Raw genomic sequence first — 21,823 nt, 5'->3', positions numbered from 1 at the left:
AAAACGAAAGTAACACTGCACAGGAAGAGGAAGAAGCTCTGCCTCTATCATGAAAAAAGCCTGCTGCATGTCTGTCCAGCCCACGGACCTCAAGAAAATGGCCGCAATACATTCTCAAAGGGGAAATACATAAAATGGCTACCCATACAAACGAATGGGAACACAGAGATCATGAACCACAGCAAAATGGCGGCCCCCCACGGCATGCCATGCAGCCTCCGGGACCCCCAAGGAGGGTCCCAGAATAGAAGGCATCAAAAGGGTCCCTAATCAGGGATCCACTCAGGGCATCCACCCCCTAAAATAAGCGCCGAAGCGGCCACATTATTACCGCCCCAACCCCCCGAAAGGTAAAAACCTGCTAGGGGAGGGAAAATGCCAAGGGTTATATCCTAAAGGGTGCCAGGGAACCGAGGGAGCCCTAAGGTCCGACCATTCCAGGGAAGGCCCACGCCCACACCGTGACCTCCAGGTGTTTTGGGGGGACATATTACTCACCATACCATGGTACAAGGTGGGTGCCACTCCGAAACAGATCACCTCCCATCCGGCATGGGGATGCTGTTAGCCAAGGAGAAGCTGCGTCTCAGGGTGTTTCAGGTCGCTTGCGTCCCCATCCATTGGGGCATTGTCGTGGCAAAGCCTAGGTCTGGACTATAACCTGCTCACGCTCGCTGGCCAGGCTGGGAGACCTTAAGGATCTAGATTATCCACTGTGAATACCAGCCAGCTGTTGTTTGTAGTTCCTCTGGATCTTGGTCCTCAGGAACTAACCAGTTAAAAAAATAAAAAAATCACAAACTTTCCCTGTTACAGCTAAGACCAATGTCCCAGCAGGGAGCTGGGTCCTATCTCTGACACTACGCAGAACAAACCTGTTTGAGAATAGCAGAACCTGAGGGGTTATGCCTGCTGGGACGGCCCCCATAGGCATGGACAAGTTTTTTTCTACCTAGTGTCTATTCCTAGAAGGAGGAGCATAACCCTATGAGTCTATGAATAGGAAGAGGAAGAGCTGGGTCTGTCGATAAACGATAGAGAAAATAAATTTTTCTTCTTGGTTTTAGATTTACGTTAAACTGCTGTACTGCCGACAACTCTTGGGTAGAACAGGGAGGCCCTTATAAGCCCAAGAAATTCGGATATTAGCTGTAATTGTGAGCTAGAAAATAAAACGCATTGGTGGTCCCTGAAGTCTAGACAGGGAAACACAAGTATGTACAGTATATATTTAAATTTTAATTCCCACTTTCTCTTTGTAGGGGAAGAAGGAACCCTCTTAATAGACTCAGAACTCCTTCACATTGCTGATCAAGTGGCAGACGGCATGGCCTACCTGGAAGTAAAACGAGTGTTGCATCTCGACTTGACTTGTTACAATATCCTGGTTGGAGAAAACTTAGTTTGCAAAATTTCCCAGTTTGGATTTGCCGTCCAGGAAAAGGTTTGACCCAATGAGGACTGTCAGACAATGCAGAAAGCTTTTGCCCATAGAGGGGAAAAACCCCTACAAGTAATTTACACACATTGCATGGATTAAAAAATAAATAAATAAATCATAGATCGATTCATTTCCCTGTCCTGAAATAATTTGAGCTTGCCTAACTAATGTAGCACCCTCCTAGGTAGGTGCTAGAGATAGAGTATAGTTTTGAATTCTTTCTGCTTACCAGAAGGATTGCCAGGTAAATTTATATTGTTCTCTACCTACCAGAGAGCAGGATCTGTTAGTAAGGTCTGCTCAATGTGCTCAAGTGCAACTCAGCCTGTCTGCAGAGTGTTTCACACTGGTCAAATAGGGAGGCATATTAGACAGTGGGAGGAAACTTGACAAATGAGTGCACAGGCATTTAGTACAGTCCTGGTGATTTGGCAGAGGAAAGTACCTCGGTGCATGCTGGTATACTGTATAAATGCCAGGAGCACATGTGCTCAGGGTTTTTCAGCTGGAGAGCAGAGTCCCGGAGGGAGGGGGCCTCCTCCTCTGTAGTGGTGCCATACGGCCCTCAGGTGGTCTAGAGAGCTAGAAAAGAACTGAACCCGGAGGTCTTGTAAAGCTGACTGAAAGGGGAACATTTGAATGATCTGATTTTCCAATACAGTGAGTACAGCTCTGTGTCAAGGGGCCTGACCTGAGGGGGGCACCCCTGCAGCTAGAAAAGTCAGTGGATGGATGTCCATAAAGGGGATGCTAGAGAGTGTCCTGAAGAGAAAGTAGATCACCAAATCTATTGCTGGAGAAAGAGCAAGGAGACTTAACCCTTTCCATACATGTGGCAGTATGGTTTAAGCAGTGCGACTGCTTCCACAAGCAACCTGGAGAGGCCAAGTGAGAGTTGTCCTTATCCAATGTACATAGTTCCAATTGAAGTATCCCACTATTCCCTTCTCCCATCCAAGTTCCACAATAAATACTAAAAAAACAAAACCTCTGGACTGTTTATTGAGCAACTAGCCATTGGAGTAAGGATGAATGTGTGAACTGTACCTTAAGTGACTGTTTTCTGATAATCAGAGGCGGCCCAACAAGTCATCATACAGCAAGCCCTACGGGGGCAGTGCTACACTACTATATGTCTGATTTCTGAATAGATTACTACCACTGCATGAGCCCTTCCAGTGCTATTACGAGTAAAGCTGCAGTGTCTTCATCCATTCATCAGATTAGTTTCAGTGAGTCTAACCAAAAACGAAAACCTCTTATAAGGGAAATAGCCAGTAATTATATTTGATGCTCTTTGTTGGTGTCTGGGAAAGGCACTAATCCAATCACAAAAAAACAAGAAATTATATACACAGAGTGTACATAATCATGTGCATGCTACCATATTGCCATGAAGCGGCATTTGAAGGTCCTTTTTTGGGTGGGGGTGCAGCGCACAATTTTTGTGGTTTTTGGGGCAAATATCTCTTTGCCACCAAAACCAGTAGTTTTCACATTAACAAGAATGCTTTTCTTCATCCTACAGGATCTTTCTTTTCAAGAAAGTGTTACTGTTCCCGTACAGTGGATGCCACCAGAGGTTCTAGAGAAGGGGATATTTTCTGCTAAAACAGATGTGTGGTCATTCGGAATTGTCCTGTATGAGATTTTCACCCTGGGGCAAACCCCGTACACAAGTAAGATAATTTTCATCTCCAACTCTAAAGCTCTGATCAATAGCAAGATGTTTGTTCTCAACCATGGAACTTATATTGGTTGCATTCAAAAAGAATGTATTCAATTTGAAAAAGGGAACAGGTCTTTTGTGCACCTCTTAGAGCTGCCTCTAAAACTGCTGAGTAAACTTTAATTCAACACTAACTTACACAGGCCTAAGAAGCCTTCCACCATCCCCATGTGGCAATTCTCATCCTGGGTATGGGCCATGTACACTTTGAGCACTGCATTATGGAAAGGCAAAGGACAGATTGATGGTGCCTCAACATGCTGGAACATTGAGTTTTTCTTGTGCCTTATTCGGTGAACAGTGGGCAGCAAGGGAGTGAAAAGTCCATACATGTGTAGTTCTCACCCCCTTCGAGGGTTCGCTGTTTAGGTCCCTAGGCTCTTTCCCAGTATATTCACCCAAAGCCAGGCATGCAGTCACAGACACTCTTTGGCTCAGTAACCATTCTAGTGGTATGCTTTTCTGATTCTTTATTGAAGAACCTGAACTTGGGTGAGCGTAGAGTAACTGTGGGATACTCCAGCAACGTTAAGAAGTAACTTGGGGGCACGAATCTTCCTCCTAAAGAAGATGAGCATAGTCCTTGCAGCAGCAAAAATGGGCTGAGCAAGACACAATGAATAATGGAACACTGAATCTAGTACAAGAGGGATAGTAGCAGCACATGGTCACAGGAATCTCTCACACCAGTCTGTACCCACTAATGTCTTTGAATAATTGGATGCCTCCGTCAAATACTGTATCTTCCAGACCAGACCCCCAAAAGAAAGTCCTCCAGTCAGCTGCAGTGAATTTCAGCACAATAGGTCCCCAAGCCAGCATAGCTTGGACCTCAATGATTAGCACACACATGGCAAGCCTGCCTTAAAGGGCAGCAGCCCTCCAAGCTGGGATCTCCTCCTCTAGGACAACACCCCTCTGTTCCAGGCCCCAGGCTATTTTTGCTCCTTCCCAGCCACCATCTGGGCAACACTTCCCAGGGATTTGCTAGGGTTGCATAAGTATTCAGCTTCTTATCTGACTCTCCCAGCCCATTATCCTCCATATCTCTACAGAGAGACAGGGAGAAACAGCGTACCCTGCAGCCAAAATAGTTATATGCAGTTCAGCTGAATACAGTGAGCTAGTAACTAAATTTACCTAACCTAGCACCTATGTAGGAGTGTGCTACTTACCCTCGCTCTAAAGCAGGGGTTGGCAACAGGTCTCAATAATTGTGGGTATGTGACAGGAAAATTGCAAACCTGCTGCACCATTCGTCAGAAGAGGTTGCTGTCCCTCAGACATCAGACCAGATCAGCAATCAGCATTGCACAGTTAAGGGAAGTCCTAGGCACTTCCTCCTCAGCTCTGATGTGACAAATGACACAGTCCAGAAAAGACCTGGGAAGACTTTCCTCACTATGCTGGGTGAAGCTGCATCTGAGATCTGGTGGGTGAATTTTACAGAAGGTAGAGGACATTTTTCCTGGTGAGGAGGGGGCGGAGGGGTTTGTCCTAGTGAGGTAGATAGTTGTACTGGAAGCAAGGTATTTTTGCTTATAGGTGGGGAGAAGTGAGTTAGGTACACCTGAGGTCTGCACGTTGTGTTGTGTACTATTGACCTCTGCAAAGTGCATTACGTACTTCCAACACTGTACTCAGCGTTCTACTGACGCCTGTTATATACTACTGAACTCTGTATTACTTACTCCTTACCCCTAGCAATCTGTGTTACATACCACTTACCTCTTTACTCGGCATTAAATAATCCTGACCCCTGCACAATGCATTACATACACCTGACCCTTGCACTCTGCATTACTCTGCACTACTTACTGTTGACCTCTGCACTCTGTGTTAGTACTACTTACTTAGCTCTGCACTCTGTGTTGCATACTTTTAACCTCTGCACTCTGTGTTACTACTTACCTCTGAACTATGCATTACTTACTTCTGACTTCTGCATTACATGAAATCCTTGTTACATATTGGTGACCTCTGTGTTACATATTGCTGACCTCTGTTTTACATATTGCTGACCTCTGTTACATATTGCTGACCTCTGCCCTCTGGGTTACTTACCTTGCTAGGTACAGTGTGCTGTAGTGCACCCTGTTGATCTTTGATCTCTTCCATGTTGTTTTGGGAGGTCTTCACCTCTCCAGGGTCTGCCTGCGCACGCTGTTGCTTTGTTGTGAATGGGAAAAGCATGGGGGTCACTTTAAGAGCATCTAGTACTTGTGAGCTGGAAAATATGTAGTGACAACATTCAGATACCCTGGAAGGTGCAAATGTTACTTGAGAAAGACACACTGGGAAAGCCAATAAGAGAGGAAAGGGTGTCGTGAGTACCTGAAAAACTAGAGTAATCAGAGGCAATTATGGCACCACTACAATTGCTTTTGATAGAAGAGACAACTGCCATCACCACTTTTGGGCACTTTAAAGTGGTTGTAAAGGCAGAAGTCTTTTATCTTAATGCATTCTATGCATTAAGCTAAAAAGCCTTCTGGGTACCTAGTGTTAACAAATAGCCGCCTCAGATTGCCTAGGCGATCCCAGTGCAATCCCCCCCCCCCCCCTTCCTTTCTCTGCAGCTTTCTGGGAAATGTCACAAGTCCCAAAAGACTGCGGGACCATTCACAAAGTGCAATGCAGCTTATGCATGTACAATGTGAAATTATAGCCTCACAGCCTGTTTCCCTTAGTCAAGAATCCAGTGCTGGGAACCTAAAGACCAGTCAAAAAACCAAACCGAAAAACCGGTCAGGGTGAGGGCAGGGCTGGATCTTTGGACAGGTAAGTGTCTCTCTATTAAAAGTCAGCGGCTACAGTATTTGTAGCTGCTGATTCTTATTTATGTATTTATTTATTTATTTATTTGGGGGGGGGGGGGGGTGAGAGAGACTAACGCTCCTCTTTAAACTCTTGCAAACCTGGGGGACTTGGAGCACGTGGCGAGAAAGAAATCCTTTCTTTGGACACAAGGTCCATTTCTCACTAATAAGGGAATTTGTTGTGTAGCAGTCCAATATGGAGGATCTGAAAGCATTCTGTTTCTACTGAAAAATTGAGATTTGCCTATAACTTCATCTACTTCTATTTCTGGAATGTTTTTAAGCATGGTTTTCATTGAAGGTAACCTCTGTTTATACATTTTTCTATCTTATGCCCACTTTGAACTTCCCAAGTGTATGGTCAATTACCCTTAATATAAATGTTTTTTCCTTCCCAGGTCTTAGTAGTTTGGAGGAGGTGCGTAGAAAGGTGACATCAGGATACAGACTGCCCCAGCCTCCCCTGTGCACTGGTGACATCTACAGTTTGATGCTGAGATGCTGGGACCGGGACCGGGACAGCAGGCCTTTATTTCAGGAGATTGTGGAAAGCAAAATTTTTAAACAGCGGCCATCATAGCCAGCCAACTTTTGAATCATTATTAACCTACAGTATATATTTATAAATTGTGTTTCTTTGCCCTACCATATAGAAGGTGGGAATATGTCTGGAGATAGTGCCCACCTGTGGAAACATACAGGTTTATAATGTATGTTTTTTAAAATATATAAGCAAACTCAGTAAGTGAGTGTCGTCATTTTTTTAAATCTTAAAAGATCATCTATGTATTCATTGTGCTTATATTCCCTTCTGCCACATACTATACTTTATATAGCACCCAAGAGCTCCAGGCAAACAGCTAAATGCACACTTAAAAGGAGATATATGGGAAGTGTTGCTCCCGTCAACCGATTTTAAATTCTCTTTGGCTGGTCTTGTGATCCAGGCACCTCTATGTACAGAACAGCCAATTCCTGGACCTCTCTGGTCTAGGATCCAACCAACCCTGTGATTAGACAATAAGGGAACAGAACACTGGTGAGGTCACCCCTCAGCTCCTCCCTCCCTCAGCATGTTCACAGTGCTAGACTGACAGCACTTCACACTTTAATGGGGTCTGACTGGCCCATAGAGCTTCCCTCCCCCCTTCCCCAACAGTCTGATTACCTATGCAAAATGGACTGACATCAAGAAAGATTTCTTTCTGTAACAATATTGGAAATGAAAAGAAAAAGAGAAGTATGGGGTTTGGTTTTCTTTAAGAATTATACTTACCTAGGTGTATGCTGCATCGGTACCCCACCGCCTCTAACACTGTTTGATCGCTCAGTTCTCACAGTTCCCTGAGCAGAGAGCTGGTGACTGTCAGTCACTGCTGTCTGCTCTGACCCTCCCCCAGTTCTCACTGGAGTGCTAGGCTGTGAAGGGGGGCAGGAACAGCCGGCCCAAGCTCTCAGTGGCCTGCTTAGAGGCTGAGCCAGGTGCCGGTCCAGGCACGTGATCGGATCTTGCCCGAGCCTGGAACGGTTCAGTGAAACAGGTCACAGAAGTGCAGAACAAATTGTACTCCTGTGATCCACAGGAGAAATACAGCCAAAGAACTTTGGCTGTACTCCTCCTTTTAATATTTAACTGGATTAAATTGTGTTTTAACAGTTGTCTGAAGTTCTACTTTAATTTCTTCCATGACTTAGCAGTGCTTAAAGCATGATGCAGTTAAAAATACCTAAACTGTACCCAGGCAGGCAGGTAAAACTTGAGAGAGTGCTGAGAGAACGATAGGAGGACACCTGTGAAAATAATATCTACCAGAGTCTTAATTCCATATCGGGCTCAGACCTGAGGGTCCAGAATAGTACAAAATTGCGGTAAGAAGGGATTACCCCATAAGGTTTGAGACGGTGACCATTGATTCGAGTGCAAAAGCCGTTGTCGAGCGGCAATCCATATTCTCCATTGGACCATTGGACCAGGAGCCTCCTCATACACTTTTGGTCCCCTGTACACCAATTTATGCAGATCAGCCAAGTGTCCCAGAAAGGCCGCCTCCAAACCAATAGACTAATACTAACACCGCTTCCCAAAAAAATACATGGAAATTGGGAAGGGCCAACCCCCCCCCCCCCCCAGATTGGTAGGAAGCCAAAGAGTGGATTTAGCTAAACAAGGGAGCGCACCATTCCAAATAAATTATTTCACACACTTGTCAATGTCGCGAAAAAATTAGTTTGGGACCCAGATTGGGCAGTATTGGAAAATATAATTCGATTTAGATAAAATCATCATTTTGATGAGTTTAATTAATTCCAAGAGATTCAGAGGAAGTCCAGCCCAGGAGAGCACTGTGCCTTGAGAGCCGACACCAGAGGAAGAAGGTTCTTGTCAAAATAGTTGGGCAACTGTTTAGTCACCTGAACCCCCAGGTACCTGAAATCATCCACCCAGGGCAGAGAAGAGGGACATGCCGACCTAACCGCACCCTCATCAATGGGGAATACCATATGTCACGGACCCTACTTCCCCCCCCTTCTTTTCCTCTCTTCTGCACCCCCAGTACTTTACTATCTTCCCCAGCATGGGATTCTTCTCTCCCCCCTGGCTGCTCACTCCTTTGCCTGCCCCCCCCACTGTGCTGTCCTCCTCCCCTCCCCAGCAAGGTGCCTGAATGTCTGCTTCTCCGCCTTCATGCTCACTGTGGACAATGAACACATTCCTTGTGTGGGCTCGAGTAGAGGGGGGCGGGGCTGGTTGCTGGGGAAACTGGACGCCTGGCTGGGAGTTGCCTGGCCCACCTGCTGGGACACAAGTCCTAAGATATTTAGCTGAGTGAGAGTCTCTCGTGGGTTGTTCATCTATGCTGTTTGGAAGACTGTGTGTCTCTGAGCTGCGGCCAGGGAACACAGAATCCCCTATTGGTTCCTGCGGGCCTCTTCAAACCTGCCTGACAACCTGGATTTTGGATTTACCCTGTCCCTTCCTACAACCTGGATTTTGGATACATCCTGTACCTGCCTGCTGGTGAGTGGATTAACACTGGGCCTACCAGAACTCTGCCTGAACTTTGTCACCTCATTGTTTGCCCTGCTCCGTGTGTGGCCCAATCCCTCGCTGGCCAGGACTTTGCCCATTCTATTGGGAGCCCCTGTTATGGACTACCCCTGTTATCTGGAACTCTGTCCTACCCACGTTGGGTCTGACCCTGGACACCTTTGTTTGGCCCTTTCTTTGTGAACATACCCGCTACCGTTCAATAAAAGGCTTTGTTGGCACTCCTGCTCTCCATGTGCGTTCTGTCTTACCTACACTTCCGTCACACTGGTTGGCAGCGGCGGGATCAGAACGCTGAAGAGGATGGAGAGCAGCCCCCTCACACTGGACCCAACGCGGGGTGGGGAGTACAGGAATTGGACTGTGGCAAGTTTGCAAGAAAAGGCTCAGGAGTTAAGCCTTACCTACAGGGGCCTGTCCAAAGAAGAGCTGGTCACCGCCATTGAGGAAGCCGGCCTTCAGAGAACTGAAAGCTTGAATGTTCCGCCGTCAGAGAATGAACAGAATGCATCCACCGTCTCAAGTCCCAGGAGCCCGTGGATCACATGGTACGAAGAGGAGATGGCTATCCTGGGGCCCGGGGCCACCTTGGATGACAAGCGGGAGGCTATCCGAAGGGCTCATGAGCGAGAAACCATGAGAGGCCTCAGGGGATATGACCCTCTCCCCAGCCCACGAGTCGGTGGGCCTGATCGGCCAAGGGTGACTCGTAAAGACTTCAAGCCATTTTGTGAAGCTACAGGGGATGTGGAAGGGTTCTTCCAGGACTTCGAACACTTATGTCAGCTGCTGGAGGTGCCCCGTGGAGACTGGGTACGCCACCTAGTGGGCCTGCTGGAAGGGGGTGCGGCTGCTGCCTACCGGACAATGAACGCACAGTGGAATCGAGATTACAGTAGGATCAAACAGACTATACTAGAACACTACGCGGTAACTTCAGAAACCCACCGGATCAAATTCCGGGACCTCTCCTGTCATTCTGAGCCCTCCTTCAAGATGTATGCGCACAAAATCTCGCTGGCCTGCAGACGCTGGCTGGAGGGGGAGCAGGCCTTTACTATTGAACAAGTTGTCCAGGCCTTTCTAAAGGAACAATTCTTTGCCAAATGCCCAGCAGAGGTGCGGGAGTGGGTGAAGGAGAGGGACCCTGGCACCCTTGAACGGGCGGCTGCACTGGCAGACGAGGCCCTTGCCATTAAACCCCATTGGAAAAGACTGGTAGTCGAGCCGCCCAAAGCCCAGAACACAGGCAGACCACTTCCCAGCAACCCCCTGCCACTCCTCCAGCGCCCTGTCGCCCCAACACCATCCACAGCCCCTTCCTACCGACCTCGTACTTCTGGGCCATTTCTGGACCGCCGGTGCTATGGGTGCAACCAGCCCGGGCATCTTCAGGCCAGCTGCCCTCAGTACCGTCGCACCACGTCTGCCAGCCACAGTCGCCCAGTCAACTACCTAGAGTTGACCCCAGAGGAAGAACCACTACCCCCACCTCCCAGTGACTGGCTGACCCCCACTGTTGCCAATCCTCCTAGGGGAGTCTACGGTGTTCATCCCCTTGTCCCATCCTACCCAGAGCAGAGGCAGCGCCACCTGCAGGAGGTCCTGATTGATGGAGAGAGAACTACGGGATTTCGGGACACTGGGGCCTTCCTCACCATTGCTGATCCCCGCGTGGTAAAACCAGAAGCCATCAAGCCAGGCCCCGGGTTCTTTATTGAAATGGCAGGTGGTACTACGAAACACATCCCCAAGGCGTCGGTTCGCCTTGACTATGGGTTTGGGGAAAAGCGCTGCCAAATTGGAATCATGGCTGGACTACCTGCGGACATTCTGCTTGGAAATGATTTAGGAGAGCTACAGTGTCAATACGTCGGAGCTGTGACCAGGAGCCAAGCCAGCCACGGCCTGCCTGCCGAAAAAACCCAACGGGACTCCCCTTCTGCCCTGGATCCGGTGAGTGTTACCAACCCTGACCAGAATACCACCCTGACCTGGGACCGTGAGAAATTTAAACAGGAACTAGACTCTGACCCCACATTGAGCAAATTCCGGTGCTATAGGTGTAACCAACCTGGGCATCTTCAGGCCAGCTGCCCTCAGAACCGTCGCACCACATCCGCCAGCCACAGTCGCCCAGTCAACTACCCAGAGTTGGCCCCAGCGGAAGGACCTCTACCCCAGCCTCCCAGTGACTGGCTGACCACCATGGCGCCCAATCCTCCTCAGGGAGTCTACAGTGTTTATCCCCTTGTCCCACCATACCCGGCAGCAGGACCTTCAGTAGGTGAGCCTATTACCACAAGTGCCTCCAGGGAGACCTGCCGAGGTCCCCCTGTCGGCACTTGTAAAATAAAAGGGGGAGGGGTTGTCACGGACCCTACTTCCCCCCCCTTCTTTTCCTCTCTTCTGCACCCCCAGTACTTTACTATCTTCCCCAGCATGGGATTCTTCTCTCCCCCCTGGCTGCTCACTCCTTTGCCTGCCCCCCCCACTGTGCTGTCCTCCTCCCCTCCCCAGCAAGGTGCCTGAATGTCTGCTTCTCCGCCTTCATGCTCACTGTGGACAATGAACACATTCCTTGTGTGGGCTCGAGTAGAGGGGGGCGGGGCTGGTTGCTGGGGAAACTGGACGCCTGGCTGGGAGTTGCCTGGCCCACCTGCTGGGACACAAGTCCTAAGATATTTAGCTGAGTGAGAGTCTCTCGTGGGTTGTTCATCTCTGCTGTTTGGAAGACTGTGTGTCTCTGAGCTGCGGCCAGGGAACACAGAATCCCCTATTGGTTCCTGCGGGCCTCTTCAAACCTGCCTGACAACCTGGATTTTGGATTTACCCTGTCCCTTCCTACAACCTGGACTTTGGATACATCCTGTACCTGCCTGCTGGTGAGTGGATTAACACTGGGCCTACCAGAACTCTGCCTGAACTTTGTCACCTCATTGTTTGCCCTGCTCCGTGTGTGGCCCAATCCCTCGCTGGCCAGGACTTTGCCCATTCTATTGGGAGCCCCTGTTATGGACTACCCCTGTTATCTGGAACTCTGTCCTACCCACGTTGGGTCTGACCCTGGACACCTTTGTTTGGCCCTTTCTTTGTGAACATACCCGCTACCGTTCAATAAAAGGCTTTGTTGGCACTCCTGCTCTCCATGTGCGTTCTGTCTTACCTACACTTCCGTCACACCATATTTGATTAAAACCAAGAAAAACACTTCTTAAAATCTTAATTTTTACTTCTGGCTATCATAAAGAGAGAGGATATACACAAAACTGCTCTACAGTTAAGAGAACTCTAGGCAATGCACAACCATCAGGAAACAGGAATAATATGTAAAGTGACATGTAGTTTTCCTGCATGGCCTAGAAGAAAAGTACAGTCACAGGCCTAAACCAAAAGAAGGGACATCACAAGCACTGTACAACAAGGAAGTAGAGACCGCATATGTAACGTACAAATATGTCTGCTTCCATGTACATGCCTGAACTTTCTAAAATATTTTGTTTCTGTGCCTGCCCCTTTTATGACACCAAACTGCCCGACCAGGATCTGTTATGTTAGGGTCCCAGTAAAGGATAATGCTACCCAAACGTGCGTTATTTAGGGTATAATATTCTCATGCATCTTCTTTATGTAAACCAATCTTCTGGGATTTGTCATTTAAGGGATGACTGACCAGTCATCATGCAGCTTGTGTGTGTAAACAAACCAACCCCCAGGATACTGTCATTTAAGGCATGGGATATCCCTGTGCAGTTATTGCTGTAAACAAACCAATCACCAGGAATTTGGCAAATCATATGGAAATCACTGCACAACGCAAAACGTGCGGTGTGGGTACCATTATCCTTTACTGGGACCCTAAACGTGATGCAATTCTGATGCAATTGTCAAATCGCAATTAAAAATCGCATTAACCATGTCACCCAAAAAGGAGCAGGAGCTTCTTTTTGAGTGACAAACGGGCATGGGATAGCCCTTTCAAGTGAATATAAACGAAATACTCATTCCTGCTATGCAGAATGTGAACAGGGCCTAAGGGGTGACAGATCCCCATACAGCTTCTGTTTGTAAACAAACAAACCCCTTTAGGAATCTGTCATTTGACTACTTGCTGACCCGCTCACAGTAAATATATTGCAAGCACTAGCAGTGCAATACAACCTGGTGAGGTGGCTAGGACTTGTAGTGTAATGCAACCGCAGCCACCAAGATTTCGCACACAAGCCTACAGAGTCTATAGTAGCCTTCCAGAGGTGCTTGGAAATCCTAATTGGCTGCCTACAGATTCAGCAGCACCCGTTATAACATACCAAACCCCTTGACTTTTTTTAGCTGTTTTTTACCGAAAACCTCTACAATTTGATTGGGGACTAAAGCAATATTTCTTCCCAACAGTACATCACGGCCGACCCAAATTCATACCTTGCCAGACAATTCAAATGGAAACCTACCACGGTTCCTAAACTTAAAACTGTTTTTGGGCGTAACCCCTAACATAGACATTACAAAAAAGAACAAATTGCCGTTATATAGGTCCACAGACCCAATTCCTCATATGCCCATGTTCTCTGCTGCAATGGTCAGAAAAAGACAACAATGCGATCTATGCATTTCAGTTACAATACCCTCGGTCATCCCCGGGGTGACCCTGACTATGATTGGCTCTTCAAAAATCATCCCCTCATAAATTACCTGTCCCACAAATTTGCAGAAATATATACACCCTAACAAAACATCTGTATAGAAAAGTCCCTTGTGAATTTTACTGGCAAGCTTGCAATTAAGCAATACCTCCTCAGCAAGTGTGCCAGATATGGGGTCAAAATGTATAACCTCTGTGAGAGGGTCAGAGGCTATACATACCGCTTTAGAGTTTATAAGGGAAAAGACAGTCAAGTGGAGCCCCCGAATGCCCAGACTACATGGGGAACAGTGGTAAGATAGTGTGGGACTTGTCACCCTTGTTCTATATGGGGTACAATTTGTATGTGGACAACTTTTATGCAAGCATGCCACTGATAAGAAATGTGTTCCTTTAAAAAATTGGCTGCTGTGGCACCAGTATGACCTAATCACAGGGGCTTCCCCCAAGGGCTCGTTAACAACCCACTTAGAAAGGGGGAGAAAGCCTGCTTGCGAAATGAAGAACTGCTAGCAGTAAAATGGAAGGGCAAACTTAATGTCTTTATCCTGTCTTCCATGCAACCAGATCCAAAGGTCCAAATTCACATGACCTGGTGGGATGGGAGGGATCAGCCCTTGGGACAGCAGATCCTACTTGAGAGGAAGCCTCCAAGGAAACGTCGGCAACCAGCCGCACCAGGTTGGTGTACCAGGCCCTTTGAGTCAAGGCAGGGGCCACTAAAATGACCAGAATCCCTTCTGCCTCAATCTTGCATAGAAGTCTTGGCAGAAGCTTGAGAGTAGGGAAGGGGTAAAACAGATGATACTGACCCCCTGGGGCACCAGCGCATCTGTGGTGTCTGCCAGAGGATCCCGTGACCAAGCCACAAACCTCTTTGCATTTCTGTTGAGCCAAGACGCCAACCGTTCCACCTCGGGGGTGCCCCACCGGAGACACAACTAATGAAACACCTCCTGATGAAGAGACCATTCCCCTGGTCCAACGCCTTGGCGACCAAGGTAATCAGCCTGCCAGTTTTCCACTCCAGGAATGTGAACGGTAGAGAGGGCTGGAACCGTTCTGCCCCCCTGAGAATGCCAGCTACCTCCAGAGCTGCCAGGACACTTTTTGTGCCCTCTTGGTGATTGACAGAAGCCATGGCCGTGGCACTGTCTTACTGAATACGCAGTGGACAGCCTTGGAGACGATCCATCCAATCTTCCAGGCACAGCCTGATTGCTCGTAACTCCAGGACATCAATCGGTAGTCTGGATTCTTCAAGGGTCCAGATCCCCTGAGCAAAACTTCTACCGAGGACGTCTACCCCCCGGACAGGTTTGCATTCGTGGTGACCACTGTCCAATACAAGGGTAGGAAGAATTTGCCCTACCGGAGCGCCGGAGAATGAAGCTGGATTTGGTTGTCCAGAGACTGCAAATTATTGTCCCATGCAATGAGAATCTCCCATTGCAAGGACCTCATATGGAACTGCGCAAACTGGATTACCTTGAAGGTTGACACCATCAGGCCCAGCACCCGCATACAAGTCAGTAAGGACGACCATCTGCTGGTCAGCAGGAGACGAACTGAAACTTGCAGCGTCTGAAGTTGGTCCGAAGGAAGAAATACTCTGGCTAAGGCCAAGTCCAGAGTCAGCCCCAGATAGTCTAGTTTTGTAGAAGGGATCAAGGCGGACTTCTGAAGATTCAGAATCCAGCCGAACTCCTTCAGAGTTCGTATAGTGATCTCCAGGTTTTCCGCCAGCGCAGCAAAAGACTCTGCTCGCAGAAGGGGATGGTCTTGGACCGCGATCCCTTGCTGGCGTAACAATGCTAGTACCGGGGTCAACACTTTAGTGAAGACAAGGGGAGCGGAGGTGAGACCAAAAGGTAACACCACACCTTCTTTATCACTGTGATTTGTGCTTTTGTCACAGTGTGCTGACACTTATTTTCAGTTTGGAGTCACAGTGTGCTGACACAAGACTTTGTAATTTTAATTTCATTTCAATTTTATTTTTCAACATTTTTTTCTTATTTCCTTATTATATCACTGTAACTTTTGTATTTGCCACCACTCTACTCTGGGTTACCCTGCATATATTCATCAGCCACATTTATGTGTACATTTGATGTATATTTATCAAGATTTTAACAACTGTTTTTAATACATCAGCCTTGCAGCGCAATATTTCCCCCCATTTACACTATATTTATAAGCCAGGGTTTGCTAGTTTTATGTTTGCTAGCTGCTGGGTTTATTCTTCATTCACATCCCTTTTGGAGAGATAGCATGAGAGCTTTACACCATTTTTCAAAAAACACAGCTCAACTGCTTGTTTTGACTGTCCCTGCAAACAGAAAGGCAAACTAGCATCTTGCTTGCTTATGATCACCATCCCTATGTTGATGAGAGCACAGCAGGTGCTGTATGGCTCTGTTACAGTGTGTCACATGGTTGCTGGGTGCAGACTTTGTTATGGCTGTACAGTGTTAGTCTCTAACACACAATACAGCCAAAAGTTACCAGTCAGCACCCAACAACCATGGAACACACTGTGACGGAGCCAACAGCACCTGCTGTTTTTTTAGGGGGATCTGGGATACTTTTCACAATCGTATCTATTTATTTTTTTTTTAAATAGGGGGTCGTTTGTACACAAGTTTGTTTGATTCTACCCACCAAACTCAAATTTGTGTACAAACGACCCCCTATTTTAAAAAATACGATTGTGAAAAGTACCCCAGACACCCCTAAAAAAACAGTTACCTTCTTAGACCAAGTGGGGTTCTTTAGGTGTGGCAGATATGTAATATGTAGGACATGTAGGACTAACAATCAAACAAAAAAAGTCACACAATTTAAGTCCAACACCACGAAACAACATTACAAGATAGAGAAGTTCAGCACTTGTGGTAGCACTCATGTCACTTACCTCCTGGAATGTGAATGTGGACTCCAATATGTGGGGAGAACAACAAGGGAATTACATGTCAGACTCAGAGAACACGTTAACAACATAAAGAAAGGGTACCGGAAACATAGCCTATCCAGGGCCAGACTGGCCTACCGGGATACCGGGAAATTTCCCGGTAGTCTGCCTGCCCTGGGGCCGCTTTGGGGCTGGGCAGCTGCTGCGGTGCCTGCCCAGGACCGATCCCGGGCGGGTCACGGTGGCCGGGTGCACAGAAGAGCAGATGCGCCGTAAGATGAGACAGAGGGGAGGGGCGACAAAGTCCTCTTCTGACCTGCGCCCAGGAGCCGTGAACTGAACAGTGTTGCAAACCGTCCTTTGACCAGCTCGGCTCGAAACTGCACATGCGCAGTTCCGGAGATGCTCGAGAGCCAGCCCCCCGAGACAATGTGATCCATGTCTCTGCAGCTGCAACAATTGCTCCGCCCCCTGCCACCTCTCAGCCAATCAGCATTTGAGATCTAAAAGTGAAGGACTACAGGTCTCAGCATGAACCCCTCAGAGCTGAGGATGTATCACACCCTGCCCCCCCCAACTAGTGAAGGACTACAGGTCCCAATGTCCCAGCATGAACCCCTCAGAGCTGAAGAGGTGTCCCCCCAGCCCCCCAACCAGTGAAAAATGACAGGTCACAGCATGAACCTGTCAGATATAAGGGGTCACATCCTTAGATCTCAGGTGTTCATGCTGGAACTTGTAGTCCTTCACTTTTGGGGGATCACATTCTTAAATCTCAGGGGCTCATGTTGGGACTTGTTGTCCTTCACTAGTTGGGGGGGGGGGTGTCACATCCTCAGCTCTGAGGGGTTCGTGCTGGGACTTGTACTCTGTCACTTTTGGGGGATGTGACCCTCCCTAAAGCGAAGAACTGCAAGTCCCAGAACCCGTCAGATATAAAAGGGTCCCAGAACCCGTCAGATATAAGGGGTCACATCCTTAGATCTCAGAGGTTCATGCTAGAACTTGTAGTCCTTCACTTTTGGGGGGATCACATTCTTAAATCTCAGCGGCTCATGTTGGGACTTGTTGTCCTCCACTAGTTGGGGGGGGGGGGAGTTGTCACATCCTCACCTCTGAGGGGTTCATGTTGGGACTTGTAATCTGTCACCCTCCCTAAAGCGAAGAACTGCAAGTCCCAGCATGAACCCTTCAGAACTGAGGATATGTTACCCTCCCCCAACTAGTGGAGGACAACAAGTCCCAATAGGCGTATATTGATTGGTTTGCGCAAAAGTTGAGAGGAGGTCAGGGACAGGGCCATCAGGCAAGTCTGAAGGGGGAGGGTCAGTGATGTAAGGGGGGAAGTGGAATACAATAATGTAAGAGGGCATTAATATAAAGGCTCCCCTTATATCATTACCCCCTCCCACACACACACACACACACACACACATTCCCAGAGTTCCTGGGGTCCCCCTGGATTGCTCCACCTTCACCACTTTTAACTGGAATTTTCTTGGCGTAAATGGCATTATGCTGTTGGGCCGGTATAATAATGCTATGGGGCTGGTATGAAATTATTTCCAGGGCTGGTTTTTATTCCCAGTCCGGCCCTGTGCCTATCCAATCATTACAGGACACACCATAACAAGGATCCCAGCAAACTCAAATTTTGTGCTATAGACCGAATAGAGAGGCATTGGAGAGGAACTAATATGAAACAAGCCATCTCCCAAAATGAGACAGGTTGGATTCACAAAATAGGAAGTATGGTACCCAAAGGCCTCAATGTGGAAAAAGACATTAACTGTTTCATTAATGATTTTTAAATATTACACATATTTATCATCAGAGATGTATAGTACCTAAGTAGAACTACTTCACTACTGTACTTAAGTACCGAAAGGCGGTATCTGTACTTTCCTAGAGTAGAATTTTTTTCTCCTACTTCCACTTTTACTTCACTACATTTTTTCAATTATTTCAATACTTCTACTCCTATATTTTTTTTTTGTGCTGCATAGTTACTCGTTACAATTATAAAAATTACCACTGCCAGAACAGTAGATGGCAGGTTTCATGAAGCTCAAAACATGTGTATTATCAGCGCATACGAAAATAGATGCTACTGTATATATAAATAAAAGCTGCATTTGAAATAATAAAAAACAATATGATGTTCAAACTTTTGACTTCTTTCTTTAATAACTACATAACACAGTACTTGTACTTTTACTTTCAGTACTTGAGTAGCAAAATTTTTTTTAAAAACTACTTGCAATACAAGTACAAAAAATGTTGAATACTTTAGTCACTTTTTGATTGAGCACTTGTACTTTTACTCAAGTATGGGTTTTGAGTACTTTATACAACTCTGTTTATCATTTTTAATTAATTATCAATAGGCACATTAAAAGGTTTCTTAATTTCATTTTATATTTTTTTTTTTCAATTGAATTTTATGCTCTGAATTGTTTACATGTTTGAAGACATTCTAATATATAATGTAAAATAATGTATTCATAGAATGGTAATGTCCAGGTCTATTTTTAGGAAATGAAAGTATTCATAATGGTTAATTTTACTATGCTAGACATACTGGGTTTCAAACAGTGCAATGTAATTTCAATCTCACCCACTAGGGGTTGCCATTTTATTACATTAATAGAAATAGTATGATGAATTTTATCCAATAAGAATAGTGATTTAGAAGCCCACTAGTATTCATTTTATTATTTATCAGTATTGGTGTATTCCCGAGTAAATAAAGAATAAAGGAACCAGTACTAATTGAGCTCCGGGCTGCCCACGGAAGCACTTCCGGATCGCCATAAACAAATACGGACAATTGTTAAGAAGGAGTGGTTTAGATATATAAACTCCATACACGCTCTCATGGCTAGCTATTGACAACACCCAGTTAGAGATGTCCCGAACTATTCGCCGGCGAACAGTTACTGGCGAACATCGCTTGTTCGCGTCCGCCGCTGCGGGCGAACATATGCGATGTTCGGTCCGCCCCCTATACTTCACATTGAGGCAAACTTTGACCCTGTACCTCACAGTCAGCAGACACATTCCAGCCAATCAGCATACCCTCCCTTCCACACCCTCCCACCGCCTATAAAAAAGCAAAGGCAGCATCCATCGTAGATCATTCTGAAGCAGTGTGTTAGTGAGAGCAGGAAGAGTGCTGCTGCCGCTGCTGTTAATAGGGACAGTTGTTAGATAGTGTTCTCGGTCCACTCCTGCTGTAAGGACAGCATCCTGACAGCACCCCAAAAAGCCCTTTTTAGGGCTGGTATTTCAGTAAATTTTTTTGATATATATATATATATATATACATATATATATATATATATATTGTGCAGTTGCCTGCCCGCCGTGTGTGAGAGGCCACAGACCCACCACAGACTGTACTGTGTGCACACCACACTCATATCGGGTGGCACAGTACCTTGCAGTTTAAATTTTTTTTTTTTTCCTCTGTCATAATTGCAGTTGCCTGCAGGCTGCCAGTGAGTGTCAGGTCCACAGAGTGTACTGTGCCCACTGCAGTGCCCACCACTGATTTATACGGTGGCACAGCACCTTGCAAATTAAAAAAAAAATATTTTTTTATAATTGCAGTTGCCTGGCCTGCCAGTGAGTGTCAGGTCCACAGAGTACTGTGCCCACTGCAGTGCCCACCACTCATATATACAGTGGCAAAGCACCTTGCAAATTAAAAAAATATATATTTTTTTATAATTGCAGTTGCCTGGCATGCCAGTGAGTGTCATGTCCACAGAGTGTACTGTGCCCACTGCAGTGCCCACCACTCATATATACGGTGGCACAGCACCTTGCAAATTAAAATATATATATTTTTTATAATTGCAGTTGGCTGGCCTGCCAGTGAGTGTCAGGTCCACAGAGTGTACTGTGCCCACTGCAGTGCCCACCACTCATATATATATACGGTGGCACAGCACCTTGCAAATTAAAAAAAATATATATTTTTTATAATTGCAGTTGCCTGGCCTGCCAGTGAGTGTCAGGTCCACAGAGTGTACTGTGCCCACCACTCATATATACGGTGGCACAGCACCTTGCAAATTAAAATTTTTTTTTTTTTATAATTGCAGTTACCTGGCCTGCCAGTAAGTGTCAGGTCCACAGAGTGTACTGTGCCCACTGCAGTGCCCACCACTCATATATATATATATACGGTGGCACAGCACCTTGCAAATTAAAAAAATATATATTTTTTATAATTGCAGTTACCTGGCCTGCCAGTGAGTGTCAGGTCCACAGAGTGTACTGTGCCCACTGCAGTGCCCACCATTCATATATACGGTGGCAAAGCACCTTGAGATTTAAAAAAAATATATATTTTTTATAGTTGCCTGCCAGTGAGTGTCAGGTCCACAGACTGTATTGTACCCAGTGCAAATGGACTGTTTGCGGTTGTTTGCGGTGCGTTAAACGGGGAGTTTGGTCTGTCAGAGTTTGGTCTGTCACTGTGAAGCGGGCGTAACCCTTACATTACCTGATTGATACAACATCAAACCCGATCGTATACACACACTGGATGTTTTAAAGCACGTTATTCCAAACAATTTAAGGAATGTTAGGTGATTTATGCCCTTTATGGATTAAAACCCGACTCTGCGTCAACTACGTAATTTTCCATGGGAGTTTTGCCATGGATCCCCCTCCGGCATGCCACAGTCCAGGTGTTAGTCCCCTTGAAACAACTTTTCCATCACTATTGTGGCCAGAAAGAGTCCCTGTGGGTTTTAAAATTCGCCTGCCTTTTGAAGTCTATGTCGGTTCGCCCGTTCGCGAACATTTGCGGAGGTTCGCGTTCACCATTCGCGAACGGCAAATTTTAGGTTCGCGACATCTCTACGCCCAGTAGGAGGGTGAAACACCGCGTCTAGCGAGGTAGAGAGTGTACGCCGTGTGACGTCAGTTCCGGGTACTTCCGGTCGGTGGAACGCACGCTGTGGAAACAGCATCCACCGGACCAGATTGCCATTTTTTCCTGTACTTTTGAAAGTGTACTTCGTCTTGCATTTTATTAAATTGATTTTACATACTTCACCATGGTGGGCCTTCTGTATTCTGTTTTATGAGGATATAGACAGTGATACATCCAGCACTTCTGTTGTCATCTGGGAAAGAGGGAAACCATCAGCCCCAAGGAGATCATACCAGGCTCTATATTTACATTTTTCTGGTGAGTGGGGTCACCCAAGGGGA

The 21,823-nt window shown here is 46.6% G+C and overlaps 1 protein-coding gene across 1 annotated transcript in view; it reads left to right on the top strand.

The window, feature by feature from the left end:
• The window catches only part of LOC309566452 (uncharacterized protein), a 253,261-nt gene that overhangs the window by 176,127 nt on the left and 55,311 nt on the right, over positions 1–21,823 (top strand). The window lies entirely within an intron of this gene.

The sequence above is a fragment of the Pelophylax lessonae genome, assembly GCF_965119305.1.
Source record: "Pelophylax lessonae genome assembly, chromosome: 11".
Lineage (NCBI taxonomy): Eukaryota > Metazoa > Chordata > Amphibia > Anura > Ranidae > Pelophylax > Pelophylax lessonae.
This window is presented reverse-complemented; position numbering and strand designations above follow the sequence as displayed.